At 40.8% G+C, this 17,468-nt stretch overlaps 1 long non-coding RNA gene across 1 annotated transcript in view; it reads right to left on the bottom strand.

Annotated features, from left to right (window-relative positions):
* Window positions 1-14: 14 nt before the first annotated feature.
* LOC130106252 (uncharacterized) overlaps window positions 15-17,468 on the bottom strand; it is a 29,356-nt gene continuing 11,902 nt past the window's right edge. Inside the window, exons 2-4 of the long non-coding RNA XR_008809701.1 lie at window positions 4,358-4,400; window positions 2,828-2,920; window positions 15-202 (exon numbers count right to left, since the gene is read on the bottom strand). This is a non-coding gene — a long non-coding RNA (uncharacterized LOC130106252). The remainder of the gene's footprint in view (window positions 203-2,827; window positions 2,921-4,357; window positions 4,401-17,468) is intronic.

Raw genomic sequence — 17,468 nt, 5'->3', positions numbered from 1 at the left:
GAGGTCACACCAGGGTCATATAGGACTAGGAGTCACAAGGTCACTGTTTCTAATGTATGCATGTGTATTACCGTTCTGTTGGAAGAGCTGGCAGTATTGACAGGTTTAGGTTTTGCCGTGTCGTAATTTGACGCCGGCTGGCGCCTGGTCATCTGCAGGGCCACCAGATCCTTCATAATTGAATGGAGAGCCTGTCTCTCATCTGGGGAGAAAGACAGAGATACAGAGAAGCCGATAATTATTTTCATGTTATTGCAAAGACTTTACATAGACAAAGATGGCACACTCATATTAAAACAACATTTACTGGACAGATCATATTTTCATATTAATTTTTGAGATTTGCTAAAGATTACATTTAACAGTGTTAATTACTTTTAATTAAAAATTTACTTTAAATGAGTTGTAGATGAAGGCAAATTTGATCTAAATGTAAAAATAGGGGTAGGGCTGGACGATTAATGACAATATACATGAAATCAGACCTAAACCGATATGGCTTATCGCGATTATGAAATCGCAAAGACTGCGATGATTTTTTTTTTATGCGCAGCTTGTCATTGATGTACGGGCGGCTCTGAAAGCACTGTGAGTTTGAGTCACTTATAATGTGCATTTGAAAAAGCAACACGCGTCAAACATCTTTCCAAACATGAGAAGCATTTATGAACCACTTGTCCAACAAAAGACAACATTTAATAATATGCTTTTACTCCAAACTCACTTCATAAAGACAAATGAGATGTGAGATGATGTGGCCTCTAACACAAAATAAGGAAGTCGTGTGTTTATTAGTCATGTTTAATCACTCAAAGCGTTTCAATCTTCTGTTTATTCAGCTACAGTGATAGGGATTTCCTGGAATGATGTGTGTTATCGTACTTCTATGGCGGGGCATTTTTGGCGTGTCGGTGAGAGACGCCCTCTGGTGTTCAGATGGAGCAGCATTTACTACAGATCAGTCATGCTGCACTGACAAACTGCGCATAAAATAATCGCAGCCTTTGCCAAATCGCGTGCTGTTTCATTACAATTAATCGTGCAGCCCTAAATAGGGGAAAATATTATAAAATATTTTCAGTCAATAAAAGTAAAAAAAATAAATAAATAAAAACTCATACCAGCTGAGTTATAACCGATATGATATGCAGTGTTTTCCATTAATTTCCTAGACTTTGGCGGCCCGCCACTGTCTAATCTGTCCCGCCACGGTTTCATTAAGATTTTTTTTTTACTTTTCTCTTAATAACATAAAAGGTCACTAACATTGCACCATTGCTTTGACAAAGTATCCATCAAACAAACTAAAATCGAAAGTGAAATCAATTTGTGGCTCAATCATTGTAACAAGTGTCCTTGAGTGGCTGAATACTTTACTTTAAACCAAACAAGAGATTATGTTGCAGAAACTATAAACTTGCTATACTGTTACAACACAGGTGCAGAAGAACTGAGAGGATGTTCTGCTCTCCTTTGTGAATAAACACTCACAGTCAGACGACTAGACCTGCGTCAATGCAGAGAAGTCTGAGAGAGGGAGATGACCGTGTTTTTGAGATCTCTGTTCTCATGTTTGATGTAAGAATGAGCTGAGTCTTGGCTAAGCTCACTCAGGGAAAATATTCAGTGTGTTCTTTGGATGGACTTCACACACCTCCTGAGAGGGAGAGAAACAGAGAAGCCTCGTCTACCCGCTAATACTGGGAAACCTGTGTTAGAAAATGGCAGATCAACCCAAGCAACAGACTCAACCACTCAACTGTTGAAAATCTGTGTGTTCATGTGACCAGTGTGTCTGTCTCCATATTTCCCTCTGTCTCTATTTAAACATCTCCCAACATCCTTTTAATTCCAGACGTCACAGTTGTTTCCAGATCAACAGCAACTTGTCTGTCGTTTAGGAAGGCCCTGATATACTCGCAGCAAATTTATTTTTCGTTCTTCGCTTAGAGGTAAAGAGAAGTTCAAAACCCCTTTTCAGCAGCATAGTGTTAGCGAATATTCCAATGCCATTCAATTAGATGAATATGTAAATATGTGCTGCTGCACACTTTCCTCTCAACAACAAAAACAACAAAAATGATTGAGGTGAGAAAACAGCAATTTATATAGCACTTTGTACAATTCATTGCTCTGAAGCAAGCAGATTTACAGTATTAAAAATGATAAAGTGTCACTTTCAATTAGAAGTACTTGTACAAGAACTTTTACAACTCGCCATACACTACATACATAATTTACAAAGTAAGTTTGGGGTCAGTAAGATTTTTTCAAGGAACTTAATACTTTTATTTATTTAAATCACAAAAATTGAACCACAGTTTCCACAAACATATTAAGCAACACAACTGTGTTGAGCTCCAAATCATCATATTTGAATGATTTCTGAAGGATCATATTAGACTGAAAAGTAATGATGCTGAAAATTCAGCTTTCCTTCACAGGAATAGATGACATTTTAAAATACATTAAAATAGAAAACAGTTATTTTAATCTTAATATTTGACAATATGAATGTTTCTACTGTATTTCTGACTAAAATGCAATATTGGTGAAAATAGGATGGAGACTTCTTTCAAAAACATTACTGTTCAAAAGTTTGGGGTCAGTAAGATTTTGTAGTGTACACCTCAATGAGTGAGAGGCACTTAAACATCTAGCTAAGCTTTATTTTTTTTTTACTTTATCTTTGGTTGAAATTAACCTAATATTGTAGATTTTTAATTTTATCAATTTTTATTTTCATAAAATAATTGTTTGAGCTCAAGCAATAATTGAAGACCTGTTTAGGATCCCTGACATATGATAAAAAAACATGAGGACTCACTCATTTTGTCGGTATGAATGTGTGTGCTATTGATTGAAGTTCAGGTTTGAAGGTCCTCACACACCCTTTCCTCTAGTGTCACCCATCAATGGCCTAGAAATGGAACAATATTCAGGTTATACAGAAACTCCTGATAAAATGAGTCATCAGCTGTAACTTACCTACCAACCAAAACAAATGTAATCTGAGCCACCAAAAAATGATATCAGTCAACAGCACCACAACAACAATTACAATTGTTGATGGACATACACTTGTTAATGCCGATGGTGAGGAATTATAGTTGCAACATCTCAATGTAGGCTACATCAAACTGAGTAGCGCATCACTGAGAAACATCCTGCTCAAGTCGTCCTTGCGATGGAGGTTCAAGTTGAATAACTAGTTCTTCCAATGTTTCATCGTCGGACTCGCGATCGAACCCATAGTTGCGGTCTTTACAGGGTGTACAATCGCTGAGTTTTAGGAAGCCTACAGAGCTGAAATTCAGTTATGGTAATTGCTGTTTCGTTTCCAATACGTGCTGAAATACCGTGTCAGGCTACACAAATATTGATCTTGACATTGTTAGCCTTTTGTCTTTTTTACATGTCGTACACTGTACATTTAACAGACTTATTATGACTTAATTCCTAATTGGCGCGTTTCACCATCAGTGTGCAATGCGCATGACGTGTACGTTCGTTAATAAATAAACTGCAAGTGTCTTGCGGAAGAACATTGTAGCCGGAACTACTTTTCTCCGTTAATGTCTAGGGCGAGTCACGCAGGCACTGGGCAACTCCGCAGCCGAGCCGACCCCGGGATAAAATAGTCAGAATATAAACACTTATTAAAGGCGTACCGTAGTGATTCAGGATAAGTCAAAAACATGGTTTGGAAAATGGATTCATGATGTACTCGTTCATTTTGAACATACAGACTGCAGCAGCTGCTGATACAACGGCGTTCTGTTGCGCATGCGTGAATTTAACTGAGTACATGACCATGCACTCGCACAAATGCGACCACATAAAATTTTAACTTGCACATTCTCAAAAAAAGGTCGCAGTCTGGAACCCTGCCAAAGATCTAAGACTTTTTCTATGTACACAAAAGGCCTATTTCTCTCAAATATTGTTCACAAATCTGTCTAAATCTGTGTTAGTGAGCACTTCTCCTTTGCCGAGATAATCCATCCACCTCACAGGTGTATCCATCATATCAAGATGCTGATTAGACAGTGTGATTATTGCACAGGTGTGCCTTAGGCTGGCCACAATAAAAGGCCACTCTAAGATGTGCAGTTTTACTGTATTTGGGGGGGGGGTCCGGAGAATAAAAAAAATGTTGTTGCTTGTGGAATGTTGGTCCACTCCTCTTCAATGGCTGTGCGAAGTTGCTGGATATTGGCAGGACCTGGAACACGCTGTCGTATACGGCGATCCAGAGCATCCCAAACATGCCACACCTGTGAGGTAGATGGATTATCTCGGCAAAGGAGAAGTGCTCACTAACACAAATTTTTATACAAAAATAAAAAAATCTTACCTTCTATCCTTTTGATGTCCTTCAAAGATGTTATCTGTTCTTTCTGGAAGAACAAAAAACTGCTTTAACACAAAGGTGTCCAAATTATAGTTTCACATAATATGTTACCCATTTCTCTGAAGAAATCCATTTAACCACAGCTAACCTCTGTGTTATGCATGGAATTTGTAGTGTCAGTATTCATTTACCAAACAGTATGATGTTTTAGCTTATTTTTTTCTGTATAAAAATGTTTGAACACATTTCAGTATTCATCTCTAGTATATTCCACAAACAACAGTATTTTCTACAAATGCATTTAATGGACAATATCAGTGTTAATTCTGCTGTTATAATTATAATTGGGTAAATTGAATTTACCCAAGCTGTGAATAGGAGTTCTGCATTGACTGTGATACAATAAAAAGGTCATGTACCACTATGTCAAGAAATTAATTTTTATTGAGTTGTCCTTGCAGGCTGCGTGCAAAAACAAATGTATATTGTGACCAGCGTAGTCAGATTCATGAACAAATGACAATATGAAGAGTTCAAAATCAAAAACAAACTGAAAATAGTGTAGCCCAATTACTCAAAACATTATTCTTATGAGTTGGTTCTTTTAATAAGACTAAATTAATCAGTAAAAAAAAAAAACTGCCTAAGATCATTTACAGCATTAGCCTAGAGAAAATTTCATTTGCAACTTTCATATTCAAGTAAAATTTATACCATACGTTTTATGTTAAATTTGTACTAAATTATACAGTTACTTATGCAGTTATATTAACTGAAATATACACAAATTAATCCGAATTAAAATCTAATTATTGAATCAGAAATCAGAAAAGACTCAGGAAATCTGTATCAATACTCAAGCCTTAGTTAATTCAGTTATTTTCATTAAATACAACACTAAAGACAATCAAAAATGCCATATCAAATCTATACAATGTAAAGGAAATTTTACATCCTGAAGAACTCAAAACAGGTGAGCTGTTGAGGGGCAAACCAGCCAAATGGTTGCACTAGAAAGTCAGCAAAATCTCATTAGAATGCTTCCATCAGCATATCCTGACCTTCAACAATGAAGCGCTGGATAGGACTGCATCATTCCTAATGACATTACCTGCCTGTGCTTCACTGCCAGACTTCATTTGACCTGCAAAACTCTTTAGATCCAATTACAGCAGCCTGAAGAATAGAGGACTAACTGGACATTGCTAAAAAGAATTGCTCATCCTTCCATATTTATGGTCAACGCTGAGATTATTAACCAAATGGATGAGGTAAGGAATATGTGCGCACATGCGTGCGTTTGTTTCAGTGCCTCCAGTCATGCAACTTCAACTGAACTGAGAGAAATTACAAAGGTCATTAATTTGCACTCATTTAGTCAAATATGGGTGGCACCAGGTGGCCTGACCGACTGAACCTATAAACACACTCAACGAGCAGCGAATGCATGCGGCTTCATCTGATATTATGCTACATATACATCCAAGTCTAAGTTAAACAGACCCTCACCAGGAACATCATCTCAGTTTCCTACCTGACTTTAGATCCCGCTTCTGCCTTTTCTTCCTTTCCAATTTTGAACTTCCTTCTCTATGGATGATATTTTCAAATGGGTTACATTTATTAATAAGCAATAATTTGCAGGACCGCACAAGCAGGACCGCAATTTCTGCATGCAGGACATGAGCATCCTGCCACTAAGGTAAATTGGACACTGCTGAACCTGGGGGGATGCCGGGCAAACTGAATCGCATAGCCAAGTTTGATCATTTGAATGACCCAGCGAGATGGCCTGGTAAGCCAGGCTTGCAGATACTGCGCAAGGGGGACCAGTGGGACAACAGACGTGCCTGCAGTGGGGAAGCGCTGTGGAGTGCAGGGGCCCGCCCGCACTAGAAGGGCCGCGGGGATTGACCCGACGAGAGAGCTCCCACTGTAATCCTTAGATCACCCTGTGTATTAACCAAACAGCAACCTTCCGGTCTCTCTCTTGAATCCAACACGAAAATGACTTAAACTGCAATTAATCGTCTGGCCACTAGAGACAGGCTCCAAAAGAGAGTAAATCCCCCCCGTTTACAGCCTGGTACAAAACGCGATGTTGGTCTATATAGCTAATTTTGCATGACATTCCGTGACACAGTTGTCATTCCTTCATGACAACTGTGAAGGGAGTGATTTTTATATTTTTATAACTCATCCGTTTAAATATATTAAGCCTTATAGTTCTGGATAATTAAGGGCGTGGCCACTTGAGTGACGGTTGGATTGTCACTGCTGTCACTATAGCTGTTTGTCTGCTGTCTGTTAGCCGTCACATCACCTCAGTTTCGGTTATCCGGGAGTGACGCACTGCCAAGATGGTGACGGCCAGCTCCGCCCACTTTGAAACCTACGGGTGACGTCACGGACACTACGTCCATATTTTTTTTTACAGTCTATGGTATTAACCGATGTGGCTCTCTGCTGGGGAGAGAGACCAGATTGGGGAACAGCAGAGGGGACTCCACCTTTCTCAAGATATTTGAGTCTCGAACTCAACATCGCGATGGTCACCTTCCCACAGTGGGTACATGACTCAAAAAACGCTACCTTAGCACGCTTATGGCCCAGACACGTGAGGCATTGATTGTGGGTGTCAGATTGTGTAATATTTTTTACATATAAAATATAATATAAAACGTTTAAGCATTAGCATTTTAAGAATTTATTGTAGTGGACTAGATGTGCTTTTCTTGTGTCTAAGACACTAAGCAAAATGTAGGCTAAAAAAGACACAAAGGTAAACACACATTGAAATGAAGTGTCACATAGGCTGAATATGCAGAAAAGGCACTAGCTGAGTTTCCATCTATGTATTTGTAAACAAATTGCGATGGAAAATATAGATGCTGTACAGGAACACCAACATGCAAATTGCAAAAAAAGTATAGGCCTAGATTCCATAAGATTTGTATATGATGGAAACACATTAAAATAAAATAATTAGTGGTTTCCCCAGTGGCTATTCTGACGTCCATACCTATTTTTCACAAATTTCCTGAGAAGTGACCTTTTTTTCCTGTCAAAAATATGTTTGTTCTTTCTTTCTTTCTTTCTTTTTTTTTTTTTTTTAGATATTGCGATTTTTCTCAACTTGAATGGATATTAGCTACTGACCAAGCACCCAAAAACTGCTGCTACTGTCTTCTGTTGAAACCTTAAAATGGTTCATGGAGCAAAAAATTATAGAGAACCCCTGAATTAAGGTTTGTAAAACTTTTCCTTATTGAATCTCTAATCCCCTCTCAGTTTTTCCTTCTCTCCTGCTCTTAATTACCTTGTGGTAAGTATGTGTGGAATCTGGAAAGGGGAGAAGGCTGCCCATGGGCCCTGTCAGCTGGCCTGGGCCTGCATTGTTATGCTTGTATCCCTTTTCCAGTACTCGCCAGAATCTCAACAATTTTCTCTTACCATTCCCACCTCCAACCACCTCCCGCCTGAATTTCGGCTGTTTAGTCTGTGGCTGGTTTTCCCAGCCGTGGCGCTGAGGCTGTTGGCTTTTGCTCGTGGAGGGGCTTACAGTACAAATCCCCTCTAGGGTTCCCCTCCAACACTTTGGAGCGGCTAGACTAAAACTGTTCCTGTCAGCTCTGGGGTAGAGATGACAAGTTGTTCTAAATGGTTGAAAAGACAATGTTTTATCACTAGGTCATGAACTGGCTAAAAACCCATGTTACATCAAACATAAACAGATCTGACACCATCTGTGTAAGTTGTGGTCCATGCAATGAAAGTTATGATGCAAAGGCACATTGAAACTCAAACCTTTCAGGTTTCGACTGGTTTTCAGTGGCCAATACTGATATCTAGAATCAAGCTAATCAATAAAATGCTGATACATAATACAATTCAATGGTAGCAAATAAGTTGTACACAAACTTGCTTGAGAAGGGGGCGCTGTTGAGCAATGGAGGAGTGAGACATGTTTTACATAGCTCCGGTAACTTTTCTTTTATTAAAGCTGCAGTCCGGCATTTTTCCTCTTTGTCGCCATCTCTGTTCGAAATCTGCAATTGCAGTCATTCGCGGAATTATCAACTTTACGTGGGTTGTAGTTCAACACCCTCGACACGGCACAGCGCGGATGAACACAGTGTTTGAGGAGAGTGTGCAGCTGTCAGTCACCGCGCCGATGTGGATATTGTCATTCAGAATCACAGATTATTCTTTTTGGAAGTATGACCAACATAAGAATTTTCACCGGGAAATGTCATCTGAACTAGTAAGAAACATTCACTTTTGTTCTGGTTCTGACATTGCAGTAAATCGCACTGATTAAATCTAACAATTGCTTATAAGTTATCATTTCACGCAAAACCGTGCAAAGTAGCTATACTATGTTCTCTAATTGTTATTGTTGACAACGTCAGCAAGCATTGCGTGACTACATCATGTAATGTCCTTCCGATATTATCCTTGTTTTCGCATGGGTCCGGTTGCAGTCTCTTTTTTTCTGTAGCCACTCCGAAGTCCGAACGAAGTCTTTTGCATTTTACAGCGGGTGAGTCTCTAGTTGTCACTGATGATGATCGTCGTTTGAACCTTTCTGGATCCGCCATCAAATTGATAAGTTTCATTATATCAAGTGCTGTGAGAAAAGGCTATAAATCTCTACCTCCAACATCCTCACACGCAATATAGCTTATACTAGCCGAGACTCCTTCTTTATGTGTACAGATGTGACGTAATGACGCAAAGACATGCTCGAATCTCCCGCGGAAATCCACCAGTACCACTAAAATTAAAAACATTATTACAAGCTTACCGTTTTGCATCGAGCTAAGGCAAGCAGATAGTTTTGAACACTGGCTGGTTATGTATTTTATCAAATATGTATTTTGGATAATTTTTAACCCAAAAAAAGCTACGGACAGCAGCTTTAATACACTAAACACCTGTATAACCGCCTAAAAGTGCTTTGGAGTGACATAAGTAGACACAAGCAAGTGGGAAACTAAACCTAGAAGGAGAGAACGATGTAAAAAAATGGAAAATCCAAAAAGAACGACCAACAAGAATCAGGCCTTAATCAACCCTCGGACTCAACAGAGGTGGTGGAGCCCGACCAGCTGAGTGAGGAGGGGGACCCACCAAACCGGGCTGTACTGGCCGCTATTGCTACGCTGTGAAATGAAATTACCCAGATTAAAGATGACATATGCGCCACTATCGATGTCCGTATACAGACGGTGTACACCATGCTAAGAGGTGAATTGGCTACAACTAAAGAAGAACTGCAGACTTCCATTACGACCCTGGAGAAAACTGTGACCTCGAATGCTAACACTATTGGAGAGATAGAGAAGTCCGCCTCACACCAGTCGGACGATGTCACTGCACTTCAACGTCAAGTCACCCACCTGAGCTCTGAAGTAGAAAAACTAACTGAGAAATGCGAAGACCTAGAAGGGCGCTTGAGGAGACACAACATCTGGGTCATCGGAGTCCCTGAGGGGACCGAGGGACCCAGGCCGAGAGACTTTATCGCCGGGTTACTGCACGAGGTGCTATCCCTGGATGAGAAGCCTCTTATTGATAGAGCGCACCGGACCCTCCGAAGGCGGCACGAACCTCATAAGCCACCTAGACCCTTTGTACTGAGGCTACACTACTTTCACACGCTTGAGGACATCCTACGCAAGGCTGCAGCAGCGAAACAGCTCCACCATGGTGGTAAAATGATCCAAATCTTTCTGGACTACCCGCCTGCCGTGGCTAAAAAGAGGGCATTATTCAACCGCACCAGGGAGCTGATACGGGGCAGACCCGGGGTCAGGTATGGCCTCCTCTATCATCACAGACTCCTGATAACCCACAACGGCACGCAGATCTCGTTCATAGATGCCAAAAAAGCGGAGGAATATGCCGAACGCCTCTCGACATCGGGCTCGACTGAAGTGAGACAGGAGGACACTTAAACTGATGCAATCACTGCTGATGCGGAGAATCAAGATATTCAGAGAGGTGGTTATGTACTGATGCAATCACTGCTGATGCGGAGAATCAAGATATTCAGAGAGGTGGTTATGTACTGGTGCTCGTGTTCTTGACTAGTTAGCTTTTATGGCTAGCACTAGCACAACACTACGCGGTACGCAGTTTGTGTTTGGAGCTCCGTCGAATTGATTCATAAATCCTTGATTTTCTTCTTTACCACTCATTTATAAACAAGCACTTTCTATTTTGACAGCATGTGAACTTCTCTTCGATACTATTCCTTATAAAAAAAACAATCTGATTGCTTTGATATCGCTACTTATATCCAACTTTCCGAATTTCCGCTACTAGCCTTAAGCCCGCTAGCATTGCACGCGTGGCCTCTCGCCCATCGATCGTCTCATTTACACCCGTTTCACTGAAAGGATACGGGTTCTATCCAGGATTTCAGTCCTAAATTAGTAGTGATATTGGTAGTATCACTACTAATTTACTGTTCATCTGTTATAATGGCGAATATATCGGATGTGTGTCTAACGTTACCTCTGAGTGCAGGTGAGGACACATTTGAGCTGCATTCGGTACAGTTGGAGCTGGAGTCCGTGGAGAAGCAGATCCGTGATCTACTAGAGAGGCAAGCCGAGCTGCGAGATCGGCGATCAGCGCTTGAAACATCACGCGCCGATGCTCACAAGTCAGTGGTTAGTAACTTTTTGACTCTGACCTCGTCTACTCTGTGTGTTTCTCTGCACAGGATGCAAGCACCCAGGACGCGATCATCCCTGGCTTCATTCACGCCGGCACCGACACAACACCATGGACCCTGGGTGATCCCACAGCGGAAGACACGAGCCAGGACCAGAGCAAGAACCTCTCCGCCCCTCCCGGTCTTCGAGATCTCCACCCGGAACCGCTTCTCCCCTCTTCGCGAGTCGGAACGCGACGACGCCGTGATCACCGGCAGTTCCATGGTCCGTCATGTCCGCGCTACCTCAGGTAAAGGTAAGGTGCGCACTCACTGCTTTCCTGGTGCTCGTGTTCTTGATGTTGCTGCACTGGTTCCCAAGATCCTGAACGGTGATGAGCGCGTCGGAGCTGTTGTGCTGCACGCGGGAGTGAACAACATCAGGCAGCGGCAGACGGAGGTTCTGAAGAAGGACTACAGGAGCCTGATCGAGACGGTACGCAGCACAACGCCTGAAGCAACGATCATCGTGTCTGGACCGCTTCCCACGTACCGACAAGGACAGGAAAGGTTCAGTAGATTATTTGCACTAAATGAATGGTTAATGTCATGGTGTAATGAACAGAAACTGCTCTTTGTAAATAATTGGAATCTGTTCTGGGAGCGACCTAGGCTCTACCGTGCTGACTGCTGATGGCCTGCACCCCAGCAGAATCGGAGCGGCTATTCTGTCGGACAACATCTCCAAGACGTTACACACCATCTGACTAGTAAGTCAAAGTCCAAATCACAGTCTTTGCTGTCCCAACTTAATTGATATCATAAGTAGTGTAGAACATTATATAGAAACTGTGTCTATTCCTCGTTTAGTGAGGCCAAACAATAAATCTACTGTAGGATCTAGGAAAAATCGAATTGTAATTAAACCTGAAAATCTCAATATCAGTGAACAAAAACAATTTCTAAAGCTTAGATTAGATCGCTCACACCTAAGACGGTTATTGTAAATGAAATGGTCACAGATAATAGTTTCGATGTACTTTGCCTTACTGAAACCTAGGTATGGGAATTGATAAGAATTTAACGATTCTGATTCCATTATCAATATTGCTTATCGATTCGATTCCTTATCGATTCTCTTATCGATTCTCATTGGGTGAGGGAATAAGTACAAATTTGTTTGTTTGTACTAACCTATTGAACTTATAACTTATTTGTTTGTTAATTATTATTAACTCGCTGACACAGCACAGAGTATTAGGGGTGTGAACCTACACTGGTCTCACGGTTCAGTTCATTACGTTTATCATGTCATCGATTCAGTTCAATTCGATATCTCGATGCATTACATGCACTGCATCCTCAATTTTACTTCAAAAGTGAGGTGTGCGTGTTCACCTGTTCGTGGAGTCGCAGTGACAGAAACAGTGACATTCCAGTTTAAGTTTCATGGGACTAAAGTCTATTCATGCTGTGTGGCCAAATGTTTCTGCATATTGGAGGTCCCCCCCTTTGACGAACTGGACATTTTACAGGTGTTGCAAGTGACCATATTGTTATGAGGCGCCGTCATACTCTCATTGAGTATGTGCGCGAGTTTGAGTGTGTGTGTGTGCTCGCGTCTCATATGAGTATGTGCGTGGTGGAGAGTTTGTGTGTGCGCGCGCGTCTCATATAAGTATGTGCGTGGATAGTTTGTGTGTGCGCGCGCGCGTCTCATATGAGTATGTGCCTGGACTCGTGTGCGTGAATGAAGTTTGATTTAAGCCCTAGATGGCACCTCATATATTGTCGTCTTTTCGCATGAAATATAACCAAACGAGCGCTTCTGCCTCGATGCCATGTTTGCTGCGTTCTGAACCAAAATAACGCAGTGCGTGTGTGACGTCATGACACATTTGCAACGAGCGGAACCGATAAGTGGAATCGTTAAGCAGGCATACTAACGGTTCCAAGGAATTGGTTCACTGGGAACCGGTTCTGAAGAAGAACCGGTTCTCGATTCCCATCCCTACTGAAACCTGGCTTAAACCAAATGATTATTTTCGGTCTAAATGAGTCTAGTCCACCAGGATACTGTTATAAGCATGAGCCTCGTCTGATCGGTCGTGGCGGCGGTGTTGCAACAATCTATAGAGATATTCTAAATGTTACTCAGAAAACAGGTCACAGGTTTAATTCGTTTGAAGTACTTGTGCTAAATGTTACGCTCTTAGATGTAAGAAAGAAATCCCTATTATCTCTAGCCTTGGCTACTGTATATAGACCTCCAGAGCCCTATGCTGATTTCCTAAAAGAGATTGCAGACTTTCTCTCAGATCTATTGGTCAATGTCGATAAAGCAATAATTGTTGCCGATTTTAACATACACGTAGATAACACAAATGATGCGTTAGGGGCTGCGTTTACAGATTTATTAAACTCCTTTGGGGTCAAGCAAAACGTCAGTGGTACCACTCATCGTCTAAATCATACACTAGATTTAATTATATCATATGGAACCAATCCAACCGATATAGATATTATACCGCAAAGTGATGATGTCACTGATCATTACATGGTAACTTGCATTCTACCAGAGACTATTCATATAGAGACATGCCACTTCCTCGATCCTTAATACAACTATATAGGGAAAACCCGTAACGCAAAAGATGGCGGTTGTATGCACATGCCCCGCCCCTCCCGCTGGAAAGCCAATCGTCTGCTTTTAACAGTCAAGCCGGGAAACATTTAAGCCTATCGTCTGGTTCCACTGACGCATGCGCACAGTTGAGGTTTGCGACAGCGCAAAATACGTTACTGTTTGAAAAGGCGGCAGATTTGATATGCAGTGTATGTGTGAGTTGTGTAATATCAGACATCAGAAGTCTCCCGCAGATTGATAGTGGCTCGCAAATTAGTTCAAATCTCCCGGAATCTAGAGCGAGCGAGCAAGAGCGCGCACATACTGTGCTTCAAACTGTGTAGCAGGCGCACGACAGAGGGAGAGAACCCTTGCGCATGCGTAGTAAACGTATAACCTGTGGGGAAAAAGACGTTTTAAACCTTATTTTGGGGCAAAGTCATCAAACTTTTTCAGCGATTTTTATCATATTTTACTGCTGTTTCTATACATGCAGTTTGTATGTCCCGGTGACCAGTGAAACTGCAGTTCTGACTCTCTGCCCATTCATTTAGATAGGAGCCTGGTCTTGTTAGTCCGAAATAGCTGCCCGGAGGCGTTGCCAAGATGGCGGCCGAGTGGCATGACTTGCCTTAAAGAACTTTGATACTACGTACTGCTGAAATTTGTCATGTTGCGCCACGTTATCGACCAGGCAGAACAATCCTTCCAACCACTATAGATAGATTCTCAAATAGCTTACCTGATCTATCTCAGCTGCTTAGTGAACCCAAACAAACAGATGAACTAGAGGAAATGACAAGCAGTTTGAGCACCATTTTCTCTAGTACATTAGAAATTGTTGTACCAATTAGATTAAAAAAGGTTAGAGTGAAAACTAAAGCACCATGGTACAACAGTGCTACGCATGTTATCAAGAGAGAAACTCATAACTTAGAGAGTAAATGGAAACAAACTAATTTAGAGGTCTTTAGAATCGCGTGGAAAGACAGTATGTCACGTTATAAAAAGCCAGGGCTGAGCATTTCCGCAAACTAATAGAAAGTAACCAAAATAATCCAAGGTTTTTATTTAACACCGTGGCTAGACTAACAAATAAACAGACATCACCTGAGCAAAATATTCCGTTACAGTATAGTAGTAATGATTTTATGAATTTCTTCACTGAGAAAATAGAAAGCATCAGAAACACAATTGTAAATGTACAATCTTTTATGGTGTCTTATGATTCAGCCTCAATTATCGCCCCTCAAGAACAACTACACCGCTTTACAACTATAGGACAGGAAGAGCTAAATAAACTTATTGCATCTAAACCAACAACATGTTTATTAGATCCAATACCCACTAAACTACTGAAAGAAGTGTTACCTGTAGTGGAAGAGCCTCTTCTCAATATTATTAACTCGTCTTTATTTTTAGGTCATGTTCCAAGAATATTCAAGCTGGCAGTAATAAAACCTCTCATTAAGAAACCATAATTAGATCCAAATAACCTAGCAAATTGCAGACCCTTTTCAAATCTTCCATTTATGTCTAAAATACTAGAAAAAGTTGCGTCTGCTCAATTGTGCTTTTTCTTGCAAGAAAATGATATCTATGAAAAATTTCAGTCAGGATTCAGACCGCATCATAGCACAGAAACTGTGCTAGTTACAATTACAAATGATGCAAAATGCAGCTGCTAGATTTCTAACTAGGTCAAGAAAATATGATCATATAACACCAATTTTATCATCTCTACACTGGTTACCTATTAAGTTCCGTATCAATTATAAAGTATTACTACTGACCTATAAAGCCCTAAATGGTTTAGCTCCTGTGTATTTAATGGACCTTCTATCGCCCTACAATCCATCGCGTTCTTTAAAATCACTAAATTTGAGGCTTCTGGTCATTCCTAGGATATCTAAGTCCACTAAAGGAGGGAGGGCGTTCTCACACTTAGCTCCTAAACTCTGGAACAGCCTTCCTGATATTGTTCGAGGCTGTCCCAGTTTAAAACTAGATTAAAGACGCATCTCTTTAGCCAAGCATTCACATAATGCTTACCTTTTATACCACTGTTGAATCAGATCGAATGCATTAATATTATGAACAGCAGCTATGCTAATTATTTCCCATCTGCTTTTCTGCTGTTATCTCGGGACGCAAGTCCTGAGGTAAATGGCGTTCGTCAGCTCGAGTTTGTATCCAGCCTCTCACGGAGACTTCAGATGCCCCAACACCTGCGATGAGATGACTAAACGCCTGTGAAGAGACGACTCGACGCCAACAATATGTTATGCCCTAAATTAATACATGATTAACTAACTGTATTTTTCTATGTACATTTCTGAAATGCAATTTCTGTAAAGCTGCTTTGAAACAATATGTATTGTGAGAAGCGCTATACAAATACATTTGAATTGAATTGAACACTAGCTGTCACCTATCCACGCGAGTTACACTCATACACACACAGCTGGTGCCTAGCCATCTGACTGTAAAACCACCATTCTCATTAGAATAATAATTGGAAAATGTTATGTCCTGCCTCATACAGATCGAGGTTTGCACTGTTACCTTTTTTTTTGTTACCTTCTTTTTTTTCTACTTCTCTGATATCTTATCTAGAGCCCTGACAATTGTTCAGCTAGTTCTTTAAAGTGTGGAAATGGCTCACTGTTATTGAAGATATCCAATGTGTTATTGCCTCTGTTGGAGTTGCAACTCAGTTAAGTGTTTGGTCATACAACTTTTCCTTTTTTCTTTTTTTTTTTTTTTTTTACAGACGATGCGAATCTGATTACAGTTTTCCTTCTTAGCTATAGATATTGGGTATATGTATGGGTGTGTGGGCCTGTGTATATGTTTATATTTGTGTGTGTAGTGAGTGTGTGTGTATGCCCATGGATACTAAGGGGAGGGGAGGGAAGGGATATGAAGACCATTCACTCAAATCCTACACATTGATAACTGTACTGCTACCGATACTGTACTGATCACAGATTCCTGATGTATGATAGTTTAAACAATGACAGCAGAGGGATGAAGGGTCTCACATTTTCCAGCTGGAATGTACGCGGAGTAAATAACCCAGTCAAGAGAGGTAAAGTTCTGACCCACCTAAAGTCACTGACCTCAGACATTATGTTCTTACAGGAAACTCACTTGATGAGTGGCTCGCATGGCAGGTTAAAAGCAAATTGGATAGGGGAAGTTTACCACTCAAACTTTGCATCCAAAGCAAGAGGTGCGGCCATTCTATTGAGAAAAGGTGTGCCCTTTTTACAGAAAAAAACTATCACTGACAAAGAGGGCCGTTATATTATATTATAGTTATTAGTGAAATCCACAACATTTCCCTCACTCTAGTAAATATATATGCTCCCAACATAGATAACCCCATATTCTTTCAGAAGGTTTTTTCACTGATACCAGACATCTCAAAAACACAGTTGATAATAGGGGGCGACTTTAATACTACTATCCTCGACACATCTTGATAGGTCCTCCACGAAGAGACTTCCAAGAAATGCCTCTAGTGAATTTTTAAATACGTTCATTAATAACACGAATGTACTGGATATATGGAGAGTGATAAATTCTTCAGGTAGGGACTACTCATTTTAATCACCTGTACACAACTCCTACAGTAGGATAGACTACTTCCTGGTGGACGCCAGACTCATACCGTCCACATTGAATGCTAAATATCACAGCATTGTGATTTCAGATGACAGCCCACTCACCTATTTGTTGTGTTTAGATCATGTAGATAAGCCACATGCCTCTTGGAAACTGAACTCGCACTTACTCACTGAAAATACATTTTGCGAATA

This window comes from Rhinichthys klamathensis, unplaced genomic scaffold, assembly GCF_029890125.1.
Source record: "Rhinichthys klamathensis goyatoka isolate OS25496 unplaced genomic scaffold, OSU_Roscu_1.1 h1tg000333l_1, whole genome shotgun sequence".
NCBI classification, from domain to species: Eukaryota; Metazoa; Chordata; class Actinopteri; order Cypriniformes; family Leuciscidae; genus Rhinichthys; species Rhinichthys klamathensis.
Note: the sequence above shows the minus strand (reverse complement) of the source record. Positions and strands in the feature narration are given on the sequence as shown.